Source organism: Alexandromys fortis, unplaced genomic scaffold (genome assembly GCF_014885135.2).
Source record: "Alexandromys fortis isolate MF-2015 unplaced genomic scaffold, M_Fortis_MF-2015_v1.1 scaffold_102, whole genome shotgun sequence".
In the NCBI taxonomy this organism is placed as follows: Eukaryota; Metazoa; Chordata; class Mammalia; order Rodentia; family Cricetidae; genus Alexandromys; species Alexandromys fortis.
The window spans coordinates 6,241,397-6,261,020 of NW_026067984.1; the positions used below are offsets into that span (position 1 = coordinate 6,241,397).

Below are 19,624 nucleotides of genomic sequence, written 5' to 3' on the forward strand. Positions count from 1 at the left end.
GAGAGAGAGAGAGAGAGAGAGAGAGAGAGAGAGAGAGAGAGAGAGAGAACAAGCTTGGAACCATAGCAGCCACCTCACTGCACTTGATAAGGGGGGGGGGGGTAGAAAAGTAAGAAAATAGGACAAGATAAAAGTCAAATGCTCACACCCGTTTTCTAGCCCCGTCTTCTTTCATCCTCCTTCTTACCAGTTGCGATGAAGAAAAGGAGAGTCTTTCTAGAAGGGCTTCTGCTCTGGCTATGGCTGGAAAGTAGTGATGGAGTGCTTTTAAGTGAGGTTCACTTTTGTTTTTAATTCTCTGAACATTCAGCCCAAGGTGCAGACTCTAACAAACTGTCTTTGGCTTGAAGGCAGATGGGAGCAGAAAGGGGAGCTTGGGAAAAAGGACTTAACATTTTGATACCTATTTTTTCTGTTTTTTTTTTTTTTTTTCTCTAGTAAAGTCTTCCTTCTCTCTCCCTCCTCTCTCCTTGTTGCCAGGAGCTGGAGTGATTGTTGTGTCTGTGTAAAGGAGGGTATATGATGAGGGTCTATAACCGTAAATCTCTGGTTAGTAATTTCCGTATGCTGCCGAAAAAAAGAACAATACAGAAACTAGTCCAAGTACGTTATTCGATCGTTATTTCATAGTTAGATTCAGATATCTCTGTGCCGCTATTTTACCGTTACAAGAACTAAGCAATAATTAGAGAAAAATACTTGAGTTCTGAAAACTATGTAAATTATGTGAGGTATACATCACTAGGTCATACTTATTGATTAAAATAAACTACTCAAATCATTTTGAATTAAATTAAAATGAAGGAAAGGAAAATTGAATCTGAATTCAAGTTTTCTTAATATTTTTGTATTGTGACCTTAATTTTGAATATATTCTCTGGCATTACAGCTTCTGGTTTAAAGTCATGTTATTTTCATAATTGACTCTTGCTCTTAAAGGAGTTGGCTGGGACAGAAATCCATAACTGTCCTGTTATTGATTACCCAGATGGCCATCCTCTTCCTCTGGCATCCCACCGAAACTCATGCGTGTTCTTTAGAATTATGTATTATCCCTGTCAAGCTGTGTGACAGCCACCTTGTAGGACTTTTGGAAGAGTAAGGTCTATAGCAAGGTGATTCACTTGCTTCTGAGGTTTTATCTTTGAATTTAAGATGTCAGGATTCTCATTCATTTTAATACACTCAGGTAGTTAGGACTGTTTTTAATTGGATTTGGCTGATATTTCAGTTGTGGCTTATGTGCTTGGAAAAAATGAAATCTTTAGCTTTTTTTTTTTTTCTTGCAAAACCTTGTGTGTGGCTTTTGTAAAAGCCCCCATAGGAAAGCTTGACTTGTGTTTTTGAAAGCCAACCAGAACTCAGTTGCTACCTGGAAAGCTAATTTCTCTTTCTGCTTGGCATGAAGCACTTGGATCTCTACCCCTTCATCCGTTCTTAGTCTTTGGTGTGTCTGGATGGCTGGAGATTTGGCTGGCTCCTTTCTAAAGAAAACTTGGCCTTTTCTTTTTAAAAATCAAGCGGGATTTATTGCTTAGGGACTGTCTTCAGTAGCGAGGTATTGGGAAGAACCTTGCAAAGTAAGCATTAGCGAGCCTCTGAGACAGTACTTTCAGTGGCGGTCCTAGGACTAATAGCAGTACTGGGTAACCCGCTGCAGGCTTCCCGCTGGTCAGAAAATCTGCTGCTGCTGGACCGAGCCCACGCCCGGTAACCAGCGCTTTCTGCAGTCCGGGCCCTGGAGGCATTACTGGCCAGAGGGCTGCACTCCCACGGGGTGTGTGACCATAGTGAGAAGCTTGGAACAAGTCCCTCAGGCAGCGCAGGGCGGAGACTGATGGTAAGGCCCAGGTGCAGAGTTCCTCCACATCCTCCAGGGGCCAGGTCTGCAGCATGCACATGGCCAGAGATGCCTTTGAGAGCCAGTGCAAGCCCTTGGTGCCGGCTGACCCAGCTCTGCTTGCCAAATCTTAGAGCTAAGGGACAGGCAAACCCACCGTATTCCCCTCTTCCAACCTGAGCAAGTTTCCTCACATCCTGCACCCTTTTCTACAGTTTCTCCACTTCTACCTAGAGGCGAAGAATGATAAAACGTTACAAATGTTTTGATTTAAAAACAATTCATTACCAATTTACCCTGTCTAAGGTAGATGCTCTAGTAAATAATAAATCAGTTAAACAAAGGCGACTTTAATTTATCGCTGTGGTGCTAATTAGAAACATCATTCGAGCAATAAACTTAAACACTTCCAGCAAACACTGCCCCCTCCCCCCTACCTCTTTCCACTGCCCTGGCGGAAAGCTGCTTCTGCTGTTTGTGGCTCTTCTCCCTGGTTGAATAATTGAAGGGGGAAACGGTATCTGAGGAGGCTGTAATTGAAGAGCCCCTGTCACCTCTGCTTTTATGTATGTTGGTATAGAAGTCCATCAGCAGCTCCTTGATGGTGTATTAAAACGAAGTGGCAGCTCCTTCTGCAGAAGATACGATGTTCTATTAAGGAAACCGAGAGAGAAAGAAACTCTAGAGGCTAAAAGCCACTTCAAGTCTTCAGACCGATTGATCTGTATTCTCTTGTTATAATCCGTCTCATCATACTTGAGTTAATGAGGCAAAGGAGGGGGAGCGAAATCTGATGGTCCTTGACAAATTCATTAGGGAGACTGCAGGACATTTTATTTGACTGTTAAACATCTTGTTTGTTTGGTTTAGGCAGTGCCAATATCAGCATGCTTCTGCCCAGAACTGTGGCGCAGGGCTGGCTGACTGCAAGACATTCCTGAAAGGAAGGAGGGCATGGAGGGTGGGTTTCCCCCTTTGGATTGTGGGTAATGCAGAATCTTCAGACTTCTCTGGGCATAATAACATTTCTTATCATTCCAGTTGGAACATCTAGAAATGTACTGAGGTGGGTATACTTTTAGTAGCTATAAAATATGGACGTGTTTAAAACATTAGTTCCTGTTCCTTTGCAAGTCGAGTGTGGCTAGAGCAGTCACTCTGCTATTTTCTGTGATATGAGAGTGTTTGAGGTCTAGCAGCCAGGTTACTTCTCTTTGTACCCTGGTTTCACTTGATCATAATTAAATAAACTTGTGGCGATTAATTGTATATCTTCCTTCATCAAAACCAATGTGAGCGCTAACGTGGAAATTAAGAAGTTACCTACTTATGCAGGTTATTTGAAAGATTACTGTATTTAAACCTGAGGGATATTTTACAGTTCCAGTTAGAATCAGGACCTGGAATGGAGGTGCTAAAATCAGGAGGAGGGCCTACAGAGTAGCTGAAAATTCTTCTAGTTGAAAAATAACAGGCAGTTAGGCTAGAGTATTAACCTTATTAGTTCATCCTAAACAATATTGAACTTGGATTTGTTTTTCAGATTTTCTTGAAAAGTAGTGGATAACCAGATTATGAAACTTTCTTGCCTAGAGAATTCAGTTATATTTTTTGTTAGCATTGACTTAGACCCAGCTTAAGTGCTTTGAAAAAGCACCCTGCCTTCCATTTAGGGGCAAACAGTCTGGGGGAAAAAAAAGCAAGCCAATGCCCTCTGCCTGTCATTTCATACATCCCTGCATGGCCCGGGAGGCCTGCTGCTGCAGGGCTGTGTGCATGGGGACGCTGATGCAGCAGCGGCCACGTTTTCCTCAGAAGCAGAGCTAGCTTCTGTGTGCCTGACAGTCCTAATCCTGTTTACGTTTGCACTGAGCACAGGATCCCTAAACTGTTTTGTTCTGTGCTGATCTTTCCTTAGAGATACGTTTACTGGATTAAACTTCAGTGCAGTTTTTACTTTAACAGATTAGTGAGATTTAAAAGGTATCTATTTTATGGTGTATAGAAATAGTATAGTGGAGTCTAACCATCTTTACAAGGATACACAGGTTTTATATGATAAGATCTCGACTTCCTGAAAGCATTTTAGAAACATTCAGGAAATAATTAAATTATTCTCTTTTAAAAAGTCTCTGAAGTGCTTATACTTTGCAGAATGCAGAGGCCTCTGTTTTTCTGTTTGCATACGTTCTTAGCCCCTGCTCCAATTTTGAAAAATCTAGTGCCCATGTAGTGACCGGAGTGTTAGTCTTTATATATTAAGTTAATTGATGTCATTATAAAAAATAATACTTGATTTTTGAAAAACAAATCTCTAATATTGTACTCAAAATATAATTTTGGAAATAAAAATTATTCTGTGATTTTAAAAGCTTCTAGTAAAGGCTGGAAAGAAAGTAAATTTCCCAGACTTGCTTTGTTTGTGTGCCGGTTTTGATGGAATTTTGTAGAAATAACTAAATTTAAATATATGAGAGAAATTCCAACAATCATGGATATTGTACTATATGCAGGTTTTATTTTTTTTACTATTATCTGTCATTTTCTATCAGTCACTGATGTGACTTTCCAAAACTCTGAAGTTTTCCACAAGTTTCTAAGGTATTGATAATTATTACTCTGGAATTAATTTATAAAAACCAATTATTGAATATTTTCTTTGACTACTTCATTTTTTTGTTTAATTATTTTAAATGGCCAAGCATGCTGCTAAATACTTCATTCTGCTTTACAAAATAGCTTCAAAACAACAGAAAATCCTTGTCTCGTCTTTGATTTGTACCCCAAGAGTATTTTTTCGCATTTAAATAGTTTGAACTTAAGATAATGTTATGTCAGGTAAAGTGATGGCTTTGACTTTGCACAGCAAACCTTTCGAATGGTACTGAAAAAAACACAGCAGTTTTATGTACTTTTTATGGGCGTTGTTTGATGGACACACTGAGTTTTTAAAATGACCTCCCATAACACTGCTAACACTTCCATATTACTGCGGTATTTGATTAAATTAAAACTAGTACATTTCTAACCCTGGCATCATTAAGATGAGAAGGTTGAAAATATAATATATATGTGAAGTTTTTCTCCCAAGTTGAACAATATGAGTTCAAATGAGTACCACATTAAAGTATACATAATTTGATTTCACTGAGACATACACGACTAACGTAGGGAACTTCTGCTTGGCAAATGGAGATAGCCGGTAGCCTGGCTGAAAGTTAACACGTTATAGGAGAGCTGGGGAGTGAAGCCTGGAAACAGAAGCAAACTTAGCAAGTGTTTGAGCTTTATTGCATTCTCATCTATGTTATCTGTGGTTTTGGCATTACCAAAAAGTCATTAGCTTTTTGGTTATTTCATTCTTTAATTTCCATAAACATAAGTATTTTTTTCTGAAAAGTTGGATAAGTTTCTTTCTGTTACTACCTTCTTCCTTTTCTTATTTAAATAAAAATTTCAAGTAATTTAAACTTACTAATGTTCTGTGAGTCAAATATTAAAATGTACCTGCCAAATGGATTTGGCTTTACTTTTGATTTTTACTATACATCTGAGAGAAAAGAATTCAGATAGCAGAGCCAAATCTTAACCATTAATGACTGAGTATGTAATATATGGATTGCTCTTTGGGTCTCTTCTTCCTAAGGAACTGCATTTACCTGGGATTTAATGTCACGTTCAGAAGATGATCAGTGAGCCAGAAGTAATCAATACTGAATTTATTGGTAAAGAAAACAGGATTTTATGGCTTAAAGGTGTGATGTTTATATGAAAATAATGCAACTTTTTACACATAGTGTATTTCTTGGAATCTTGATGCTATTATTCCATTTCTTTCATCTCTTACGCTTAGTAGCAGACATGAATGGAAAGAGAATGAGAGTAGTCATGCAGATTTTGGCAGGACTGAAGTATACTAAATTCAAAATATAAGACTTGAGAGTTTGCTTCATGTTTTTCTTGGGTTGTATGTGATATTTTTGAGGACCCATTTTTGAATTACCAAATAAGCATATCATATGAATACATTTTTATTATGTTTTTAAGAAAACTAGCCAGGGGTCTGGAGAGATGGCTCAGCAGTAAAGAGCACTGCCTGCTTTTCCAGAGGACCTGGGTTCAATTCCCAGCACCCACACGGCAGCTCACAACTGTCCATAACTCCACTTCCAGGGGCTCTGACACCTACACAGCAATGAACATAAGATAAAGTTGAATAAATTATTTTTAAAAAGAAAGAAAACTAGCCAGTTTATGCTCTTTATTGACAATCAGTGTCCTTACAGTCCTCCATCTGTATTATAGTGTTATAGCCAACTAACATCCCCCTCAGACAGCAGAAAATTTTTTATGAATGTTCTATTTTAATAATGGTAAAAGCCTAATCTTCCTTCAGATGTTTGAACTTAAAGATAATATGCAGAGAAGATGATTTCTTGGAGTGGCTAAACAACAACAGAAAATCCTAAGGTATCTGTATAATAGAAATGAAATAACATTTGATGATCCAAGGAATAAAAAACTTTTTTCCTACAACTATGTAAAATATTGTGAGGATTAAAAAAAAAAATAGCTGCTTTGGCCTGTGGATATCAAGTTCTAGCCCTCTGTTTCTTCTCTGAATTTTCCCATCCTATCTCCTGTTATCTTTGGATCCTAAAGAGCCATTCTCTTATTTTGTAACTTGTTTTGTCTGTAGACAAAATCCAAGTTAGTAGTTTAAATCAGTGTAGATAAAGTCGAAAATCTTTGATCTGTGGCTCTGACTGTTTCTAAGTGATTTGCTTGCTGGGAGCAGACACTGTCCATGCCCTTTCACTTTGCTATCAGCTAGGTGCACACAGAGGACCCGCAAGGCTACCAGATGCATAGTTAATCATCAGCGAGGTCAGCAATGTTCTCCGCTGTTCTCACTGTTCTCCGCTGGGTCCTCAATCCCAAAGTTATTTGTCTACAGCAACTTTTTGTTAAATGCTCCAAAATTTTTCAGTATTTTCTGAAAACTATCCCAAACTTTTGGTAAATAATGAATGATACAAATAGTTTTTTTTTTTTTTTTAAACTGTGAAAGGTTGTTACTGTACAGAACCTACTGGGATGCTTAAAATAAAAGCATACTCTTGTGAGTGTCAGGAAAGAGGATCCATTTGAGGAACAAATGCTACCAGGGCGGCTCGATCAAGTCACAATCTAAAAAATGAATTTTAAGACGGGGTCGCAGTGTTTTCCTCAAGCCTACCTCAGACTTGCATTCACATCCCCAGTGCTGAAAATAAACTGTTTTCAGCCCTGAAACAGGGGCTTGAATTAAGTGATGTCTTGTGTCTGTCTGTCCTAACAACGAATAATATAACAGTTGCTGTTGAGCTTGATGAGTATGTTTTAACCAGAATAATTTCCGTGAAATTATCTCCTTTCGGTGTTGCTCTGGCACAGGATTATAAAAGTTTTTAATGAGAAAAACCATAGGTAATTACAGCTCTTTCAGACCATTATAGAGAAAACACATTCTAGATTGCAGGTAGTTGGGAAACACAACAAAAGAACAACTTGAGAGAAATTTTAGGAGTGCTGTTTATAAAAAATTGGACCATCAAAATGAAACATGATCTGTATTCTTATAAAGATATGCATTTAAAGGTGTGAACAAGGCTGACAGATACTTTTTCTTTCCTAAATAATGAATGAATTCAAGAGTTACATATTTTCATGAAGATTGCTGTTTTATAAATATTCATTTTTGAAGCCAAATGATTTTAAGTTTACAATTAATTTTAAAATGTGTCTTCTTAAAGAAATGACATGACTCTAAGAAGCTATTATTTTCTAAGTTAATAATTCATTAAAATATGTATCCAAGCTGAGATATGATTCTCACATGTGTCCCCAAAGAAGGAAATTTTTATACCTTCCCATGCTCTTTGCTTGTTTTCATCAGAAGATTTGACAGGCATAAATGTGTTAACATCTTTGATTTTTACAGATGTTCCTAGTTTTCTCTCAAACTGTAAAAGATGCTGTATCAGAGAATCATGGTAGGAAATACTTTCAACACTTCCTTTCACATATGCAATTCCTTGCTTGTCTAAGCTTGGATATTTTTTAGGGAGAGAAGTGATGCAAGAAAAAAGTAGGTTGTGATCCAGTTGTCCTCATTTCCAAATAGAGATCAGCAATCTCTTTTGCTGTGTTGTGAGTTCTCTCTGATAGCTTTTGAATGAGCGAAGCTGAGTACTTCAGTTTTGTGTTAAGTTCATTGGAAGTCCTTCGTCTGTGCATTTAGCAGTGCCATGTGGCCACCAGGAGAGTTGTTGATGGGCACTCTGTGGGTTTGCAAAGTGCAAACCTAAAAGACCAAAAGATGAGAAATGCATTGCTATTTGTGAATTTATGTTTTATCTTACTTCACTTGAAAATTTATGAGTAGTGTGACTTAAGGGTGCTGGAGTTGTGTGTTCCAGGGCTTGCCCCGACTGATAACACCCTTGTTGGCGTGAAAGTGCAATGCAAATTATGACAGTTACAACCTTCTGTTTTGTTTAACCTGTCAGTAGATTTCCTGGCTCAGTGCTGAGGGCAATGGTGTGTTCAGCTAGTCCATATTCACCTAAACTTAAAAGGTCAGGTTTCTACAGGCAAGCCTAGTCAAAGCCTAATTGATGAGGAGGGCAGGGAGACAGAATTTACTGTTCTGTTGGCTAGTTTCATATCGTTAGGTTGTCCTGAAAGCATCAGGCAGTCACAGCCCCTTTCATGTAAGTGCTGACCCTAGACAGGAGCTGACAATCAAAGGAGGCAGCCACAGGAACCAGTGCAAGTAGGCTATTGATTTTTCAGTTAGGTCTAAGTAGTTTGTAGTATGGGTAATGGGTGACAGAGGCAGGTATGTCATTATCAATGAGCCCCGGAACAGTAGCGACAACCCTCCCTCATATTTCCTTCAGCACTGACAGTATGCATCCAGAGTCGGTCAATAAATCGCCCAACCCTTAACTGACAAGTGACTGGGAGGTTTAGGTTGAGGAATAGATGTTACAGAGCTAAACTTCTCCTCACGAACATGTATAAGACCTGGCAATGGAAGAAGCAGTTACAATACTGAAACATTCTTAAGTTTTGATTTGGATGTGTCTGTGCAACTCTGAAAATCAGCACTTGGTTTTAATAACTTTCAGTATCAGATCATATATGCTTCATAAAGATAGAAATGACCCAATTATTTCTAAGGGTAATCTAAAAAGATATTTAAGTTAGGTTTTATATAGTTTTATTTTGATTAGACTAGCATTTTATGTATTCTTTGGTGATTGTTCTATCACCAGATTTAATTAATTAAAAATTATGTTTCCAAATACATTAAAATTTCTAATCTCTAAAAGTTTTAACTACAAACCAGTCATAAATGGGGGTGGGGGAGGGAAGACTTGGACTTTTGCAAATGTAGTTCTGTGGTTGTTATTTGACTTTAAAGTTTGTTTTTTATTATTTTTTTTACAATAAAACAATAAGGATAGAGAGATCATTCAGTTACTAAAGTTTGATGAGTTATGATTACTTCTGAACTTTGTTTTAAAACATTTCATGTAGATATTTACATTTAAAGAAGATACAATTTATATTTATGTGACCCCAATTATTTAACAACTTTTGACTAAACCTAGAGTTATTCTAATTTTGAGATATTTTACATTCAAACCAATCTGTTTTGTTTCAGTATTTAAGTAAAATAAAAGAATATAATATTTATAGCTAGGAGTTGGGGTTGTTCCATGATCTTTGCAAATTATCACATGTTTACATTTTCTACAAACTTTAAACAAATTGAAATAAGACAGAAAAGTAAATGTTTTTTTAAACTTCCTTAAATAACTTATCGTTATGATATCTTGTTTAACACTGTGACATTCTGCAGACCCAAGTTTAATCTGTAGCATCATCTCGCTGTGGAGCACCCTGCATGGCCACATGAATCACTTCCTCATGTCCCCTGCAAACTACAAATCCCTTTTAAAGAAAGCACTAACCAGCAAGTTAAGACAAAGCAAAGGTATTGGTACTTAACAGTATTTTCTTAAGGTTATAGTTATGTGTCTGTGTGAGCATTCTATTCTGTCTTATTTTTAAGATACAGGGAATAAAAACTGAATTTACAGAAGATGGTTACTAGACATGTTTTAAGAAGCTTTAGGATTCTGTGGCTAGTATTTCTGAAAGTGTCATTCATATCCCTAAATTAATGTTAACCATCTTTTGGGGCTTCTAGGTTCTTAATGCAGGATTCCTTTTAGTTTCATTGCTTTTCTTCTGCTGCTTACAAATCATTTTATTGAATTAGCCTTTATTTTCCTGCTGGCTTAGGTGAAAAGACTTAGCTAAATACCTTAGAATTTCTCTGTTATTCACTATACTAGAGATAGAACTTCTTGTACTACATTTGTAACCTTCTTGAAAAATTGGGTTTTTTTTAGGAATGAAAAAAAAAAACTACGGAAAGGGAACAAATTAAATTTTCATGAAAGAAAATCCTAATCAGCAGTGACAGTGTAAGAGAAAGATGATTGCCACTTGGTCATTGTGGAGAGGCACTTAGATTTGGTGTCAGTGCTTCTGTTAATGATGACTAATGTCTTTCTTGGAGCAAGTGCATGCTCAAACATACTGCTGCAGCCTGGGGAGAGAGCGGACTCAGCCATAGACACCATTACAGCAAGGCTTTAGGTGTCCAAAAACAAAGACTTCTTAAATACAAACATACTGACCTCTCATTATAATAAAGAAATGCAGACGTGATTCTAAGGTATTTAACCACAATTGCAAACTGTTTTATACAGTACCAAAGGATTGTCTTTAAGTTAAAATATTCCTGAATTTGTCATTGAAAGAATGGCACATATCCCTTGCACAGGATCAGACCTTAAGAAAATTTTGAAAAGAAACAGGTTTTTTTTTTCATATCATATTATTGTATCCTGAGCAAATGCTCTGTAGTTAATAAAGAGGGATGTGTGACTCAGAAAACCTTTTTAGATCTTTTGATCCTAAATATATTGCTTACAAAAGGAAGATGGCATGTGTTATTTCTTCAGTTGCTCCCCAAAGTGTAAGACCTTTTAGAAGGACATTTGCAATGCTTGTCATATTATTTCATATACAACTTATTGGCCTGACATGTCTCAAGAACCATGAGAACACAGATGTCATTGCATTCAGACAACACTAATTACTCTGGGATTTTTGCAGCCTCAGTGCCTGCCTGTAACTGTCGATTATGATTGCTCATGCATCCTATACTGGGAACACTTTTCACATGAAGATGGTGAGACAGGCCTTTTAGTCCCCTATTGTTCTCCAAAAGAAATTGGAAGGGAAAAATTCCTGACACATTGGTTTTATTCAGTAATTTACATTTGAACCATGTTTTGGCAATATTTTCATTTCTGGAGTGAGCATGTTATATGTTAGTATGCTATGAAATCTATTATCTGTGTTCTTTAACCTTTAACAGTTTTCTGCATTACTCTGTCTTCAACCTTCATAAGAAATTTCTTTATGTAGCATGCAATTTGAGAGAAATGCTAATTGTGGTATGAGTCTTTTAGAAGTGACAGTGTAAAACAATAAATATGCATGATGTGTTCTTCTGGTGTACAATTTAATGTTTAATGAGAAGCAAAGACAGTCTCGATTTAGATAAGTGCAATCAGCCCATGCTTTTAACACAGGTCAGTTCTTTTCTTTGTTTAATTTCTGCTATAACATTCTGAATTTTATTTGATGATTCATATTGCTTAGGTGATTTTGTAATGCCAGAGGTCAAATAGTGGTCAGATTAGGGCCCTGGCTATTAAATGTGAAGGCCAAATACATGTTTTGATAAAAGGCATAATCTGTGTTAATTACCGATTGGAAAAATAAAAAGGTCTGATAATGTAACTTCACATGCTGATGAAGCAGAATTGAAGCAGCTTGATCAGAGATGTATGATGGGATAAAACTGCAGTCTCTGCTGTACAGTTACAGTAATTATGACTAATGAACCGTCCAGTCTGGATGAAATGGCATGCCCATAGGGACTGTGCCCAATCAGTCGTGTCTCATGCAGGCTGCACAAACCATGGATGGCCTTCCATGTTCTGTACTGGAAGAGGTATGCTCTTGCTTATTAATACCACTTTCTTAGACATTTTAAGGTGATTGGAAACTATCTTAATTTGTTAAATATAGAATATAGTTCTTTCCTTTCCCCTGTGTATTTAAATATATATTATTTGCTCTGCATTGCCTCTTTTCTTCAGCACAAAACTACTATTCCATTGATATTTGTGGCTATTTGACTGACCTGTTTTTTATTACTTATGGTGAGTCCCCCTTTTTCATATCTGTTTGTTTTTGTTAGAGCATAGTATTCACTGACCAGATCTTGGCAAAATGCCCCTGAAATAATAATAACATATATGAACATTCTTCACATTGCAGATCCAGTAATAAGTGTCTTGCATGCAATTCATAAATTTTCACACTCACTCTGAGTTAAGTATTAGGTTATCATCACTGTACAGGTAAAGAACCCGAGGTGTGGGAAGATTGTGTAATTTGCCCAAGATCATGTACTTTAGATCTACGCTTGCTTTGTTGATGCTAATTATATTTTTTTGATCCATATAAACTTCAGATTTATCTTCTTTTTTTTCTAGCCATCTCTCATTTTGTTCTTTTTGATATCTGACAGAACTTCGGGGAAATTTAAAACTGAGAACTCATGTATAAATATAGAATTCTAGTATTTCATTAAACATGTCCTTAGCGAATAGGAATTCAAGGTGAAGTTTATTAACGTGTGCCTTTAACAAAAGTATGTATCTAAAATGTAATAATGTAATTTATGCAAAATGTGACACAGTCTTCAAACTTTAACCTATAATAAAAAACAACTTGTGCAGTTACAAGAAATTAAGTAGTGCTGGTAAAATAAGCTTGGTTGGTTTTCATCTGGGGTTATATACGCTAAGGATTATCTCACTGAACTAGGATTCAAGTATTGGTATTGACCTGAGGACTACTTGCTAGGTAGTAGGATGTCATAGAGACTTTGAGACAGTAATGGAAAGAAAAGACAAAAGAGAGGAGCAGTAAAGATGTCTCAGAGGCCAGGTTCAATTCCCAGCACATACACAGTGGCTCACAAGTGCCTGTGACCACAGTTCCAGGGTATCTATTTTCCCTCTTTTGGCCCCAGTGGGCACCTGGGACACTTTTGGTGCACAAACGTACATGCATGCTAAAACCCCATACATATAAAATGATAATAATTTTAAGATAAAAAGAGAAATATTTGAGTGACCCATCCGCAGTTTAAATTGTTGTGCAGATTCATGCTTATGCAATGTTTCACTTTGTAGAGTTTTACTTAGGAGAATTTAATAAAGTTAGACTCGTGTTTTACTGGGTCCCCACCCTGAAGTCTCTGTCTTTCCTCGGAGCTGTCGTAGGTCCCCCACAAACTGTTGTTTTTGCTGTTTTAGGTGTCATTATCTCAACCCTTCTACACTGTATGTTTTCATTTTCGTCGTCTCATTTATCACAGTGTGTATCCTTTTCCTTTTAGTATGTTTTGAATATGAAAAGTTAATGGAAGGCAGGTATTTTATTTACTTAGTAGCACTTCAAAACTAAGTACACCGCACTTAATAAATGTTTATACACCAGTTGATAATTGTGATGCCCTTTTCAAGAAATGTGTCCCCACATTCTGGTATTTAATGTGAAGTTTGTAGAAAAATGAGAAAGTCTTTTAAAACTCATTTGAAATAAGATGATCAACATACAGCTGATTGAGCTCTTATTTTGTGCCAGGCAATATTCTAAGCACTTTGTCGTAATATTCTCAATGAGTCCATAATGAGTTATATCCTTTCATTATGTATTTATATAGAAACCAAGGTAGAGAGATTAAATAATTTGATTTTAAAATGAGGAAGTACTAAGACATGTCATGTATATTTCGAATTTATCTAAATATTCAGGTTTTTCTGGATATACTATCACTGCTGGTCCATTTCCTGTGAGATGTCATCTCAACTATAGGCAGTGTTTTTAAGTGAGTTCTGCCTTCTCACACCTGAAGTGATTTCCATTGCATACCAACTGTTGTGTTCACAAGAAACTCCAAATCCTCACCTTCGCCATGGATTGCTTCTACTCTTCTCCTGTCCCTTCTCTCTAGGCCTCCCCCCTTTTTGTTTGTTTGTTTGTTTGGGACAGGGACTCTTTACACAGCTCTGTTTATGTGTATGGAACTTACTGTGTAGACTAAGCTGGTTTGCAGTTCACAGAGATCCACCCCTTCGGACTTCTGGGTGCTGCTATTAAAGGAGTGATCCACCAAGCCCAGCCAGCCCTCTGTCTTCTTTCTTCTCCCCTCTCCTTTATCCCTGCCCTTCTCCCCCTTTTCTGCCCTTCCTCCCTTCTCTCCCTTTTCCCTCCCCCCTTTCCTGCCTCCATTCTCTTGTCTCTCATCTATTTCTCTTCTCTCACCCCCCCTTTATTCCTTTCCTTCCTTCCTGTCCTTTTTCTTTTCTCCCCCATTCCCCTCTATCCTCTACTGGCCTGGGGTTCTTTGTAGTCCTTCTGCCTGTTGGTATTTGGGAGAAGGCGTCATCATCGCTAGCCCCATTAATTTTCCTAAAAGATGGTCAGAATCATGGCATCTCACTATGCAGTGTTATGACTTGACCAGATAGCACTGAGATGTCTCGGAAGTTCTGGCAATCACCATCCTGTAGGTAAGTTTTAAGAAAATGCTTATGATAAAAAATACCGTAGAAAACAATTTTAGACATTTCCTAGTAAATTATAACAAATTATATGAAAAAACCCTTGAAATTCAAATTTGGCTGTTCTAAGATTGAAATGGGGTTAACGAAGTGCTGTGTATTTATACTTCAAAAACACTGTAGTTTGTACTGAGGCTTTGCACAAAACTGAATCCACCATTCTGTGGAAAAGGAAGCAGGTTACCAAATACAGCAAACTCTAGGAGGAAAGCTAGCTCAGTTTACCAAATATAGCAAGCTCTAGAAGTAAACCTAGCTCAGTTCATCAAATATAGCAAGATCTGGGAGGAAACCTAGTTCAGTTTACCAAATATAGCAAGACCTAGGAGCACACCTAGTTCAATTTACCAAATATAGCAAGATCTAGAAGGAAACCTAGCTCAGTTTACCAAATGTAGCAAGATCTAGGAGCAAACCTAGTTCAGTTTACCAAATATAGCAAGCTCTAGGAGTAAACCTCGTTTGGCTTGCCAAATATAGCAAGATCTGGGAGTAAACCTCATTCAGTTTCTATTTTGAGTTCATCTTTTACATGGGAATTCATGAAGTGTAATTTCACAAAAGCTGTAATACCCAGTATAACTTATAAACTCATGTCTGTATATTTTGGTTATGAAGTAGGTTCTTTCTCACCAATTAAAGGACCACATTGTATTTAGTTAAAATATTTGTAGCAGTTTTACTGTGTATTACTAAAAACATTTAAGTCTGAAATCGCTGTCATCTATTAATTCTTTAAGTTTTAAGTTAGGGAATAATCTAAAAACAGTCATCTAAATATTCAACTTAGAAAATAGTTCATTAGCATTCTAAAATAGCTCATTGAAAGAAATCATTTTCATATTGTGTTTTACAAAATCATGTTTGATTCATTCAGAAATTCCCTTTTACCTTTGACCCTTTGAAATATAATTCAGATACTGTAACTTAATTTTCAAAACTCTTGAACATGCCATATGATTCTTTCTTTGAGTTTCTCTTGTGGAAAGTTACAACTGTAACATTACATAGTTAGAAAGTTAATTATATTTTAAGGGTTTTAAAATATAGTTCAAAATGAGGAAAGATGACAAGTGTAACACCACGTTATGATTTTACATACACTTAACATATCTGAGCAGAAGGTGAACACAGTGAATGTATGAATAGTCACATGTGGTAGATCTTAATTTACTTACTATGTTTAAATGTATATACTTACATAAATGTAGTTTATACCTTGTGGCTTTAAGGAACTCTTGATTATGCAGTTTTACTGTATTTTGTGAAGTCTTCTGTATGTTAAAGAAATAAGTCAGGATCCCATTGAGCTCATCTTGTACTTTGTCATGGAAATGTCAGCTGGCATTACCAGGAGAGTTGTCCCATTTGAGGGAACACACACACACACACACACACGTATGTGTATTGTATATACTACTATTCTACCATGTGAAAGGTAGAATATGTGAATGGCACAAGACAACTTAGAGTCATAAATGTCATTTTTGTCATCATATATGCATGTGTAAGTCTTATTGTTATGTTACAAAAGTCTATGTATTTTAGGTTTATACATAAATGTGCCATGAAGTTAAAACATTTGAAAATAAACTTAATTCTGTGCATCAAGAGTGAATGAAGGTGTTTATCAGCTGTAGGAGTTCTTTGGTAGAATTTTTGGGGTCGCTTATGTATACTATCATGTCATCTGCAAATAACGAAAGCTTAACTTCTTCCTTTCCAATACGAATCCCCTTGATCCCCTTATGTTGTCTTATTGCTATTGCTAGAACTTCAAGCACTATATTGAAGAGGTATGGAGAGAGTGGACATCCTTGTCTTGTTCCTGATTTTAGTGGGATGGCTTTGAGTTTTTCTCCATTTAATTTAATGTTAGCTGTCGGTTTGCTGTAGATAGCTTTTATTATATTTAGGTATGACCCTTGTATCCCTATTCTCTCCAAGACCTTTATCATAAAGGGGTGTTGAATTTTGTCGAATGCTTTTTCCGCATCTAATGAAATGATCATATGGAAATGTTTAATAAATAAATAAATAAATAAATTTAAAAAAAAAAAAAGAGTGAATGAAGTTTAATTTTGCTAGCCTAGTACACTTAGTCTGATAATGTTGTTACTATTTTTGGGTAATTGAAGACTTTTAATATTTTGAATGCAGATAAGTTTTTAAGAAAATATATTGTAGATTGTATATTATTGTGTATTCTGATAATACATATTACTCAACTTTGCTTTGTTTTCTCTGCTTCTTATAATTTTTGTTCTTAGTTTTTGAGACAGTCTGGACTCACTGTTCCAGGTTGGCGTCAAACTCACAGGTGTGAACTGCCATGGCAGGTCCTACTTCCTATAATTTTCACAAGAGGAAGTTAAGGAATAATTTACACACACACACACACACACACACACACACACACACACACACCTTCTTTAAGCATTTTCTGAGAACATACAGGGGAGGTTAGAGGAAGTTGCCTGTGTGTACAGAAAACAATGTGCAAATTACATTCCATTTATCATAGCTACCTATAGCAGTGTGTGCGTGTGTGTGTGTGTGTGTTTGTCATTATTTTTGCTACTTTCCTTTTTCAGTTTGCAGATAGAATAAATATAGTCTTTGACAGAAGAATTTAATGTTCAAATTGCAAATAGGGGAAAAATATCCTTGCACAATAGCCAGTAATATTCAGCAACAATGAAAAGAGCTGAGATGCACAGAATATTGTATGCTGATTGGTAGATTTGCAGACAAGGAGAGAAGATGTTGACTAGCCTGGTGCATTTAAGGCCAATCTTTATGCAAGAGCCAGGAGGCTCAGGAGATATCATGTGAGCAAAGGTAATAGAAGAATTAAAAGGGAGACCAAGAAGGAGAGAGAACAGTGGAGACTGATGAATGGTTCATGATGCCAAGGTAATGAATGCTGGGCCATTCGCAGTAGATTGAAAGTAGTAATGGATACTTGGTAGAGCATCTCTTGTCAGATGATTCCGTGGAGACTGTATTATATTCTAAGGCGTAGATAGGAGGATTCTCTATATGTGTGCTTGGAGTGGAAATCAGTAGGTTGCTCTTCAACACAGTAACTGCATTCGTAAGGATTCTCTACCGTTTCTCTATAGTTATATTTGCCCACTTTTTCAGGATAAAAGAACAACTGAATATTCATTTTCTTTTTTGCCTGTGTCTTTTTTTTTTGGGAGGGGGGCGGATAGTCTATGTAACCCTTGCTGTTATGGAACTCACTATATAAATCAGGCTGGCCTCGAGCTCACAGAAATCCACCTGCTTCTGTCCTGTGTGCTCACATGCCTGGCTGCATACTCACTTTCCATAGTGCTATAACAAGTTACCACACGTGAAGGGTTTTGTTTGGTAGGTCTCTGGGCTGGAAATCAAGGGGCTAGCAGAGTGCATTTCTCGTTACAGGCTGTGCCATCCTCTAGTTCATTGTTTGTTGTTAAAGTGTTGTATTTTCCTGTAGCTTTATATCCTATTTGCATATTAAGATACAGTTATTGGTAGTTCACAGCTAATATACTAACTAAATACTAGTTCAATTTACAAATAGAGATTAGTTATATTTGTGTTATTTTTACTAAAATACATACAGATTTAAATTGCTGTGAATTGTTCAGAATATTTGTCTTCCTTTTTAATCTGCTTCTTATAAGCAACAGAATGTACGTTGTGGGGTCTCTTATGTGCCACTTTTTTCTGTGTAGAAGCATCTTTAGTTATAAGAAACCAAGTTATGGAATATGATGAAGTAGTGACTGTTTACAGTGACTAATACATAAGCTGATTAAATGCTGACTTACCTATTAGCAAATGGCATTGGGGAAAAATAATAGTTGGACAGTCAGTTTAATGTGCTTCAAAAATGGTAAATACTCCTTGTATGTTATAAACATGCTATAGCATAGAAGTCATTTTATTTGAAGGTAATTGTTACAGATTCTATTTTTCTGAACCTGTTTCTGGAGATTTCTCTGCAGTAGTTCTTTATCAAAACAAAGGTCTGTGATTTTTCCAAGTGAGATGCATTGGGGTAAGAATAAGTCAGAAACCCTTAAAGTGCAAGAAGCAGTGATCTTTTCGATGTAGTTTATCTGATGTGGTTTAACTGCCCGATCAAAGCTTGGTTTTTAATCAAAACATGGTCTTCAAAGTTTTGCTTTGTATAAAATATCAATTAATCCCCCCCAACATGTCTGCAGTTCTACGAGAGTTTCCTTGTTAATCTGAATAGTTTCCATTCACACGATGTATTTCGTGAATTAAGGCCTGAGAACATAGGCTAGCCAAGGTTCTTTCCCTGATCCTGAATTTTTTTTTACTACCTTGACCCTTTATGATTACTCTCAGGAATCAGCATCACTCCCAGGAAAGTGCACTGACTTTCTCTCACAGGAGGCCCCTTTTCTGCACCAGCGGACAAATGGGTGCTCTTTGCTGTTCCAAATTTGAATGGAAACTGAACAATTGAAGCTTTACAGTTTTTAAAAAACAAAACAATTCTCAGATATAAAATATTTTATAAATAGACAAAAATGATAAAATGACAGTAAATATAATGACATTGGAAAACTAGTGTTGAAAATTAGAATTAGCATAAATTATAGTCTGTGTCCTGAAAGTAGTAAAATTTTAGTTATATCTTAATACAATAATATAATGTAACTGCTTCATTTAAAATTTTCTAAAAATAGAAATTTTAGTTTAGTTTAGTTTAGTTTTGTTTTTTTTGAGATGTGGTTTCTCTGTGTAGCTGCCCTGGCTGTGTGGAACTCACTCCATAGACCAAGCTGGCCTCAAACTCACAGAGCCTCACCTGCCTCTACTTCCTAAATTTTGGGATTAAAAGTGTGTGCTACCACTGCCAGGCTCAAGAATACTATTCTTAATTTATCTCAGATGATATTAATCACATAAGCATAGTCATTTG

At 36.5% G+C, this 19,624-nt stretch overlaps 1 protein-coding gene across 3 annotated transcripts in view; it reads left to right on the top strand.

Moving 5' to 3' along the window:
* The window catches only part of Lrba (LPS responsive beige-like anchor protein), a 468,170-nt gene that overhangs the window by 266,963 nt on the left and 181,583 nt on the right, over positions 1-19,624 (top strand). The window lies entirely within an intron of this gene.